The sequence below is a fragment of the Globicephala melas genome, chromosome 3 (genome assembly GCF_963455315.2).
Source record: "Globicephala melas chromosome 3, mGloMel1.2, whole genome shotgun sequence".
Classification (NCBI taxonomy): Eukaryota; Metazoa; Chordata; class Mammalia; order Artiodactyla; family Delphinidae; genus Globicephala; species Globicephala melas.
In genome coordinates this window covers 86,957,684-86,969,039 of record NC_083316.1, presented here as the reverse complement: position 1 = coordinate 86,969,039, position 11,356 = coordinate 86,957,684, and positions in this window count along the sequence as shown.

Here is an 11,356-nt window from a genome sequence, read left to right as displayed (position 1 = left end):
TCATTTGGTGAAGAGTAAAGGAGATTAAAAAATGACACTGGAGAACAGCTCAGGCATGGAGAAACTGGAAAAATATATCATGGCAGCATGATTAATTAACACTCAGTAGATGTATGAAGGGAGAGATTTCTAAGTAGGTGGAAGTAAATATGAGTCCATGCTATAAAAGGATGTGACCACAGAACTGAATATCTTAGTGAACTTTGCCACTGAATGATTTAAGAAATCTAAGTCATTTCTATATATATATATATATATATTTTTATACAAATGCCTTACTTTGTAGTTCTCCTTGGAAGTCCTGTTTGATAAATACTGCCTCATTATTAGGTCTCTGTGGTCCTTAAATATGAAAATTCATTTAGATGAAGATAAACACAAGTCTGATTTTTACTTAATTCCAGTGCCACATTCAGGTATTGAGGTGTTGTATATGAAATAAACATGAGTAAATTTCATATACTTGCTCTGTTGCACTCTGTGGCCTCAAAGGGTTAATATGTATTTTTTTCCAAGTCAGAATAATGAGAATGTACTGTATTTGCCAGGCTTATTAAAGAAGTAAGTTCGTTAATTATGTGCTTTTAAAAATAGTTTTTTTTTACAGGGATAAAATTATTGAACAGTTTCTCTTTCTATAGCTCTATAGATTATTTCACATATAATTGAAGATCCCTATGTTTATTTTATCTTTTATGATGTAATTCATGATTGTTTAATGCTTTGGTCTGTATTTTGCCTCTAAGAGCCCAACCTTAGATGGCATTTTTGTTTCAAAGGCAGCCATTGGTCTTGATGATGTATAAGCACATTCAAGGAAACTCACATTGGGCTTGCAAATTAACACTCTTAAATAGTCACTTGATATGAGATTATTTCATATGTGTATTTGTATTTTTTTGCATGCAGCCATTACTATTTTATTTAATTTTATTTTAAAATCTCTTGCCGTAAGATATCCCTCATGTTTCTTCTGAAAATGGTTTATTCTATCAAATGTTCCATCAAGGGCATCTTGCTTCAATGATGCAATCTAATTAACACTATGTGCGCACATACTTCAGCTTAAGAGGGTTTCTGACCCAGGAAACACATCTTTCTCTACTATGACAATATTCATTGGCATTCTAATTCACAAATATCTGCAAATCAGATGTTTATGAATTTTGCCAAGATACCTAAAGGTTAGAAAGAGACCTAAGACACTGAAGGATAGCCAGCTAGTTAAATCTTCCTTTACCCTTAGGTTTTTCCACACCTAATAATCACCACCATAAGTTTAAATAAATTCAACTGCAGAATGTTATATAAAGAAGTAACTTTTATGTCTCTCTCCAGAGTTCTTTCAAAGTATGTCTTTTTAGTTTTAAAAAAATATACATAGTAAAGAAACAGCAGCAGCAGCTCCAAACCAGAAAAAATCATGGAAAAGGAATAATGAGATATAGTGAAAGAATCCCAAATCAGTACCAGCTGCTGAACAATTAGGTTCAACTGCTAACAGGTGTCTAGAAGAGACCATGTAGGATGTTACCTTTTATCAATGTGCCTTCTGAAAGGGCTTTTGGTTATAAAATTCCCGGAGCATTTGGACTATTTAGAGGAAATGCTGTGTGTGTGTGTGTGTGTGTGTGTGTGTGTGTGTGTGTGTGTGTGTGTGTGTGTGTGTGTGTGTGTGTGTGTGTGTGTGTGTGTGTGTGTGTGTGTGTGTGTGTGTGTGTGTGTATTCATCTAAGATAAAGCTTATTTTCTTTACAGATCAACTTTTATATTGAAAAGAAATTACATATTCACATCATATAGATCATGGAGTCATGGGAGGGGTGATGGAAGGGAGTGGTGGTACTCACAACTTATGGTCCTTGGACCTGCAAACTTGCACAGAGGGCAATAAACTTTTCAAAGTTTATTGCCAAACATTTTTGGGGGGCATTAATTCTTGGGTGAGATTTCAAAGCTTTCATCAGCTTTTCAAAAAAAAAAAACCCTCCTCCAGTGTTAAACTGGAATAGTCCAAAATGCATCATGAACTTTTAAATCAATCAGCCCTGTGTTAGAATCTGTATATTATTTGACCTTTTTGAACATGTTTCTTCATTTATAAAATGAGGACCATGTTACTGACATCATTAGATTATTTAACTATTTGAAGCAGCGTTTTTGCCAACTCCAGTGTGCCTGTTAGCCACCTGGGAGCTTGCTAAGGTGAACACTGTTTGACTAGGCCTGGGTGGCACATGAAATTCTGCATGTCCAGGAAGCTCCCAGATAATGTTGAAGCTGTTGGTTGCATAGCACACTTTAAGTGGTAAGGATTTTCAAGCACTGGTTCTCAAATTTCACTGCACATTGGAATCACCTGGGAAGTTAAAAAAATAATACTGATATCTGGGCCCCACCCCAAAGTTTCTGATTTAATTAGCATTGGGTGCAGCCTGGGCATCAGGATTTTTTTAAAGCCCCCCAGATGCTCTGAATGTGAAACATGAAGAATCAGTGATTTAAAGTACAGTACCCGAAACATGTCACATGCTCTGCAATCATTAGTTTCCTTAGGAGACACCTCAATTACTGGGGTAGGGTAATGAAAAATAAAAGACTAACATATTTTGTCCAGTGATATAAGAACTGAAGACTGCTGGTGACCAGGCAAGTTGAATCTCATTCTGCAATAGACTTGCTGTGAGACCAGAGGTGTGGTTTCTAATCGTTTCTGTGTTTCTTATATTTAAACAATTGGAAGGAAAGGGATAGTTATGCTTTAACCTCACATATTTGTTGGGAAAATTAATGTTTATAAAATACTTTGAGGCTCATGGATGAAAGGATATTCAATATATTGAAAATATATAGGGGGAAAAGGATGGATACTCAAAATTTTCAGTTACTGGCTCAAAACAAGGGCAGACAACGTTGGGACAATAGGAAGATAGGTGGTGGTGGGAGAGATGTTGACATTGGCATGTTTTCTTTAGATGCTTGCAGAAATGATACAAAAACTATATTGGTTCATTTTACTGGCCTTGATAATTTCTAAAGGATTTCTTTTCTACCAGGACCCTACATTTCAACTCGGTATCTAGGTTTTTGAAGTCTTCTTACCCAGGCACAGGTTGTGCAAGCCACCCCTGATGAAGCTGTTGCTATCACCAATCCTTGCCAGAAAGAACTCCCAGCCTTTCATAGCGACATTTTGGGAGTGTTTTAAGCAAATGCTTTTAAATTTGTAAGTGTTGATCTCATTTACGAGTGTCCAAATTCCTTGAGCATGTTCCTTGCCATTACTATAAAACATCAGATATTTGGAAAGCCCATTTATTGAGGTGGGGTCCAACATGGCCTGTGTAAAAGGGAGTGAGTTCCTCTGTGCACTGGACTCAAGCAGATGGAATGTAAAGACAGACATGCCAGGTCAGACGTCTTCTATTACCCCCTCCAGATCAAGTCTCCACTCTACTTCACCCTGCTTGCAGCCCTGGAGGCTGACCTGCCTGGGCTCCACGAGTGGCTCCCTTGTCTTCTGCCTCTGGTTGGATCTGGTCAATGGGGTGCCCTGGCAGGAGACACAGGGAAGCAGGAAATAGAATGGGAGTTTTTATTCCTCTAGTTCCCTCCCTGACTATCCCCTTGGGCTGACTTCACACCTTGACCAAAAATCACAGCTTAGGTCAGGGTGGCCCTCTCCAAAGGGTTCTTTCCTTCTTGGTTCTATTATCTTTCTCTTTACCTACCCTTTAAAATTTATGGTGGTAAAAGTCATGAGTTATTGGACCCAGAGTACTACACGATTGCTTAGAGTTTCCTTCACTCTGCCCATGATTTTGTAAATAGTCCTCTGTTTACGAAGGGTTTACCCTCCATGGATTATTCTCATTTGGCACAAATAGAAATACTGTGAGAGAAAGGACCTTCTCTCTCTCATTTGCTATTGTATATTCATTGCTATTTCCTTAATGAACAAATGAATAAATATTTGAGCCTCTTCTTCATTGGCTGCCTCTGTACACTTGACTCAAGGGTACTGATGAGTTATCGGGGAGCAGCTTTGTGCACAAATTTAACTCCTCGTGGTTAAATTTACCTAAGGATTAAGGCCCTACATAGAATCTTTCCATGTTCCTTTTGCTTATGTTTATTTTTAAATTCTTAAAAGTTACATGGAATTTTGAAAATACGATATAGGAACTGTGCTAAACAAACACTTGTTTTTAACATTCCTCTTGCATACCTAATTCAGTAGGTTACCCTCACACACAAGCAGAGTCTGATGCACAGATCTGCTAAGCACTGTTCAGTAAGTAGTAAGGCTACATCTCTTGAACCCCACTTTTCTCAGTTGCCCTCTCAGCTTCTCCACCTCTCACTTTTTTTCTCCTTTAGCAGTAAAAGTTGCATTCACATTCTGAGATGATGATTGGCATGCTTCACTTCCCCATTTTGGGATTTAAAAAAAGTCACATTTCCTTTGGTGTTCAATTTGAGCTTCCATTTTTCAAACAGGGATTCAAATGTTCCTTAGTCACTCTCTTCCAAAATTTTTCTACGGAGCAGCTTAAGCAAGTTTGTGAGTTAGGCCTCCTCCAAAGGAGCTCTGATGTACTCTTGGGCCAGGTCTCTGCCGCTGCTACATTTTGGACAGCCCCCTCCCCACTCTCATCTGCTTCCTCCAGCACCTCCTTGCTGCTGTCACTACTAGAAAATTCTGTTGACATGGCTAGAGCCTGTTTTTGGATAATTCTGCCATTTGAAGATAAAGCCAATGTTATGGGCTAGATTGTGTACCCCCGCCCCAACAAATTAATACACTGAAGCCCTGACCCCAGTACCTCAGAATATGCTTGTATTTGGAGAAAGGACCTTTAAAGAGGTACTTAAGGTAAAATAAGGTCATATGGGTGGGTCCTAAACCAATATGACTGGTATCCTTATAAGAAGAGGATATTGGAACACAGATATACATGGAGGAAGACCATGTGAAGACGAAGGGAGAAGATGGATATCTATAAGCCAAGGAGAGAGGCCTCAGGAGAAACCAACCCAGCTAACATGTTGATCTTGGACTTCTGGCTACAAGAACTTTGAGGAAATAAATTTCTGTTGTTTAAGCCACCCAGTCTACGGTACTTGGTTATGGCAGCCTTAGCAAATGAATGCATTTCTAGATTCCAACGCAGGAAGAAGTTCTTCCTCCACCAGCACCAAGACCTGCCTTATTTTCTGCCCTAGGATTCTACCATTATCCCTGATGACTGATAGGGTAAGCGTATCCATTTTCTTAAGAGGAAACTCCCACCTACCAGGGTATGATTGTTTGATGTTAGTATATTTCCCAAGGTCTGTACCTTTTCATAGACTTTAACTTCCTTATTAAGTCCACAGTGAAAAAGCAGGAAATCCTGTATTTTGTCCTTGGAAAGAAAATTTCATAATTCATACTTTTTAAAACTGATGCTTTTAATGGGCTCCAGATTGATTTAATTAAGGAAAATGCTCAGTTATTCTATCTTTGAATGCTATCTCTCTACCATGATCTCTCTTATCCTGTGGAACTCCCATCAGATGATTGTTTAGATTCTCAATTTATGCTCCATAGGGAGTAACTGCCCTTTTTCTTGCTTTGTCACATTCAGGGTGAATTCCTCAACACTATCCTGTAATTCACTTTTTTTGGAGCTTTCTAGTCTAGATTATAACAAATATATTGAATTTACTATTTTAATAACTATAATTTTTATTTCTAGGAATTTTTGTTTTTTATATCTTTTTGTTCTTTTTCAGAGTTTCTTGGTTTTTTAATTTTTTATTTTTATGGAGAGTGTTCTTTTATCTCTTTGAGGTTTCTAAAATATCCCTATTTTAAAATTATTTTCAGATTACTTTATTATTTTAATTTGGTATTGAGTAAATCCATCTTCCAATTGGTGATTTGGTTGGCTTCATATTTGGTATTATTTTTTGCTACGTGTTTTGCAGTTTTGGTGTGCAGACTCATCTTGAAAGGGAGGTCCATCCCCTCCCTTCTTTCTGGACATACCTATCCCTGTCCAGTGATTTCGTGGTTACATCCAACCAGCTTCCTAGGAACCCATTTTCCCCAACTATGTAGTACTAGGGCTAGTACACATTCAGTAGCTGACTAATGGGCAGCTTGACTTGGAGCCTGACTGTGAGGCTGTGTTTGCATCATTCTGCCTCCACAGGCATTATATTAGTTTGCTAGGGCTGCCATAACAAAGAACCACAGACTAGGTGACTTAAACAACAGAAATTTCATTTCCTCACAGTTCTGGAGGCAGGAAGTCCAAGATCAAGGTGTCAGCAGGATAGGTTTTCTGAAGACCTCTCTTCTTGACTTGTAGCTGGCCATCATCTGCAAATGGCTTCACATGATAGTCTTTCCTCTGTGACTGTGTGTCTGTGTCCTAATCTCTTCTTATAAAGACAACAGTCATGTTGGATAGCACCAACCCCAATGATCTCATTTAACCTTAATTACTTCTTAAAAGATCTCCAAACATATTCTGAGGTCCTGGGGGTTAGACCTTCAACATACAAATTTTGGGAGAACACATTTCAGCCCATAATAGGCATGGCATTTTATATAAGCTACAAACTCAGAAAATATTCAGTTGCAGCTCTTTTCAGCTTCCTTTCTTCAGCATGAAAAACCTATATTGGCTCTGTTTTCAAGTAGAGAGACAGGCTTCAACCCCCACATCCATACGGACTCAGTCCCATTATTCTGCAGGTATCAAGTTCCTGGCTGCCCCTGCCTGTTTCTAGACACAGAACCCTGCACAACTGCTCCTTCTGCTCTACTGATGTCTCTGTGCTTCTGGTCCATAGAGATGACCGCCTTATTTTGAGCTGAGCTGTAATTTTCACCTTTATTATATTTTATCTAACATTTTTGTATGTTTGGATTGCAGCTGAGAGTTGTCGATGCATGACTTAGTAGTTCAATTTTAATGAAGTTCCAAAAAATATTTTTTAAAGAGAAAAATAAAATTTTTGTTGATATCAAACTTTCACAGGAAGCACAATGTGATCATCTGATAAAGTGTGTGGTTAAAATTATATTAGACATTTCACCAAACTAACATGATTACTAATAAATATAGAAGATTAATTAACTCGAATCCAACAATGTTCTTCCAAATATATATTCAGTTTGTCTAAATACATAGCAGTACAATTAAAAAATTTCAAGCATAGCTCAATTTTTAAACATTGCATAATATAGTCAGTTATTTTACAATTTGAATTATGGGGGCACAGGTAATTTTTGAAAGTTTGAATTATTTATGCTAATAGAGGGGAACATTGCTAGGATAATGCAAGAATGGCAAGTTACAAATAACTTATATATTGTTTTGCTCTATATTTCTGTATTCTATTTAATCCAGGTGTTTGATGTGTTGGGACTTTATACCATTTCCATTCAAATGATAAAAACATTCTGAATATCTGATTTGGAAAACTCCCCAGCTTCCCATCCTGTTTTATCACTTGCCAAAGTCTTTCCTGTTACTGATTCCATGCTCGAGAGAGATGCTGGATTGGTTCTGACTGATTCACAACATCTGGAGCTCACCTTATCTCTTTCTAAGCTCATCCATGGTCTGACTCACATCTCCCTTAAGGAGCATATTGGCAGGTAATGATGTGTTTTGGCTTCCATGGCTTTATGAAATGTCTGACCCTAGGAGAAACAGAAATAAATGTTCTAAAATCCAGCAGAGGTTATACGTAGACTAAGTCAACAGAACTGAGAGCTCATATATCCTCTGTGAGAAATGCACAAAGGGGCTAATTCATTCATAGATTTGACTGTTACACTGCTGAGAGTTTACTGTGATGCTTTCAAATTATTATCAACCTGCTCCAGTTCACCTCATCAATGAAAGCAAAAAGACAACTGAACAAAACCATACCCTGAACTACTTTGGTGACTATAAACATTACATGACATCTTGACATGACTTGATATCTTCTGTACACAGACCACTGATAGGCATTCTCTTATACATAGAAGAGTAAATCTACTTGACTCTCCCAAACACAATCTTTGACCTTGATTTACAAAAATTTTTGACCTACAAAAATTTATCAACATAGTTTACTTTCTTACAAATTCATATAGAGCTCCTACCACTTGTCAGAACTATTCTAGGTGCTGAGATACAGCAGTGAATAGAACCAGATTCCAGTCTGGGAAGTGCTCAGAGCTTGGTGTTCATGTTTTCCAATTGAAATATGACCAAACATTTGGACATATTAATAGAAGAGTGACCTATGCAATACTTTTCTATAAAAATGTTTATCCAGTGCTTTGAGATCTAAATTTCTGAATTCCAGTTGAACTATTCTGATGCATATGTAGATAAGCTGTGGTCAGTTTTTGACAGCACTTTATGATTGTTATTATTTTTCTGTAACACATAGGTCCAGTCAGTGATGAATATAATGGTTATTTGTATTTAGGTTATGTAAATTGGAGAATCAAATTAATTACCCAGATAATTTAGAAGGAAAAGATGTTGTTAAGGAAAATCTGAGGTTTTCTTACTCAGATTCAACGGTCCATTACTCAGATTCACAGCATAATAATGTAAATTTCCATTTAGCTTTATGCATATGGACAAAACCAATGAGAAAATGTTGAAAAGGCAAAGGAAAATGAGTTTCAACTTTTCTAGTGTAAATAACTATTTTTTTATAACCTCACTTTTATTATTCAACACTATGCCAATAATTTACCATACCATAGTAAAAATGTGCTATAAAAACAGTTCACATGGAAATTGGTTTCTGAAGTTAAAAATGCACAGCCAAGTTTAAGAATGGGCTGACCAAAGTTTGCATGGAAATTTTTTGTGGTTCTAAAGTTGTGTATGTGGATTTAAAGCTGGCTTACAATTAGTAACACTTTAGGACATTATGTATGCAAAAATTTCTGAAAAATATCATATATGGCTTTGTGTATCCCAAACTTTCTCCAGTTATTCAGAATTAAACTTTAACTCAGTGTTTCTCAGACTGTGATTTTTGAGTCTTCTGCTTGAGGATCACTTGGCAAGGTTACTAGGTTCCACATCAGACCTTCTGATTCAGAATCTTCACAGCAGTACTGAATCTTGGACTCTACATTTGAAATAAACTGTCCAGATCATTCTAATGCATTTTAAAGTTTAGAACTCCTGTCTTAACCTCATCATGTCTGAAGACACTTAATTTGCTGCTTTTAAAAATTGTCTTCTGGCTTATATAATTAACATTGTTTTATTAATTTTAAAGAGGGTAAATTCAGTTTAGGCAATTGATAAACATCCAAGAAAATATGCATTATTGAAGGTTTTTTACATGTTGAAGGACAGTTCACATGATGTGAAAAATGGCTGCCTAACCTGATCTTTGTTTTCCCAAGGTTGACGAAATCTAAGAATTCAATTTGGCAAATATGGTTTTGTAAACTGATTCTGGAAATAAGGTTTTAAAACACAGCACTATTTTCCTTTGACTTGTGTAATAAAAAGGGAAAGGATCTTTACTATATACATTTAACTACAGTGATTAAGCTTATAATTCTTCTGGTTTTAGTCGATTGCATTCCTTTGTAACCCAAGTGAATCTGGGAGCCCCAAGTAGCACAATTTCCACAGAGAATCATATTCAAAGAAAAGTGTACAGCCAACAAATACAATTAAAAATGAATTCCATGGACTTCCCTGGCGGTCCAGTGGTTAAGACTCCAAGCTTCCACTGCAGGGGGCACACGTTCGATCCCTGCTGGGGGAACTAAGATCCTGCATGCTGTGAGGTTCGGCCAAAAAAACCCAAACAAACAAAACGAATTCCAATGTCTACCTACCTCCTTCATATCACATAAAAAGGATCCCTTTATTAGGTTTCTAAAAAACCCTTCCTAAATTCTCCAGTTCTCTTGCTACCTTGAACTGTTATTGAACATCCCATGTCACAAATTTGAAACTCCCTTTCCATCTCCAACCTGGTTAGCTTTTCCCCTCTTCCTCCCTGATCCTCTCTATTACTTATACAGATATAATCTCTGTGCATACCCTTCTTTTTCTCTTCACTTGTATTTCACTAACTAATCTCTTGATTATTGTAAGTCAGAGAAGTTCTGTGAATCAGGTTGACAAATGCTCTCTATTACTCACTTCTAATGTGAACAATCAGGAACTGACTGAAAATATGATTGTACACCTGGAAGGTCTGATGGTAGTTTTAGATTTAAAAATTCCATTTCAATCAATATGCCCTTAATATTACTGTTACCAAGTGAAACTTCAGCTGTGTGAGTTCTATGAAAAAAATTTTTTTTTCATTTTTCTAATTCTGGCACCCTAGTAAGTGATATAAAATCTTGTGGTCTACAGTTTCAATATCTACTATGAAATATGATATATAATTAAAAATGGAATGCTACACAGTACATATTTATTGCTGACTCCAGACCGCAGAGAAAACATTTTCATGTTAATGTTGGTACTTTCACAGTTAAATGTGATTTAAACACTATGGAACCATATATGGACCTCAGATTTTTGCCACAGGGAAATTTTTATTGCATGCTTTGTCTTCAATTTACTTTAATAACACTTAATAACAATACATTGTATTTATGTAGCACCTTTTATCCAATGATCCTAAGCACAATATAAACATTAATTCTTAAAACTCTCTGGAAAATCAGTATTTTTAAACTCATTAAAATTTTTAATAAAAATATAAATATATGCTATGGCTGAAGCTAACATATTAAATGGCTTGCTTTTTTAGAGAATAGAAGCTTTATAGTTTTTGCTCCTGGATTTTGAAATTCAGTGTTTATTAAAAATGAAACAAAGGATTTTTTTCTGAGTACAAAGTAATATATATTCATTGTAGAAAAATCTGGAAAGTAGTTAAAAATATGAAGAATATAGGGCTTCCCTGGTGGCGCAGTGGTTGAGAGTCCGCCTGCCGATGCAGGGGACGCGGGTTCGTGCCCCGGTCCAGGAAGATCCCACATGCCGCGGAGCAGCTAGGCCCGTGAGCCATGGTCGCTGAGCCTGCGTGTCCGGAGCCTGTGCTCCGCAATGGGAGAGGCCACAACAGTGAGAGGGCCACGTACCGCAAAAAAAAAAAAAAAAAGAAAAGAAAAATATAAAAATTACCCACAATCCTACAGCATAGAAGTAAGCACTCAATATTTGCTGTATTTTCTACAAATCTTCTTTACCTGCTAATATACAAATATATTCGATTATTACTGTGTATGTATTTTTTCAGCTAATATTACATTTAAAGCATTTTCTAATGTTTTAAAATATTTTTGAATATAATGATTTTT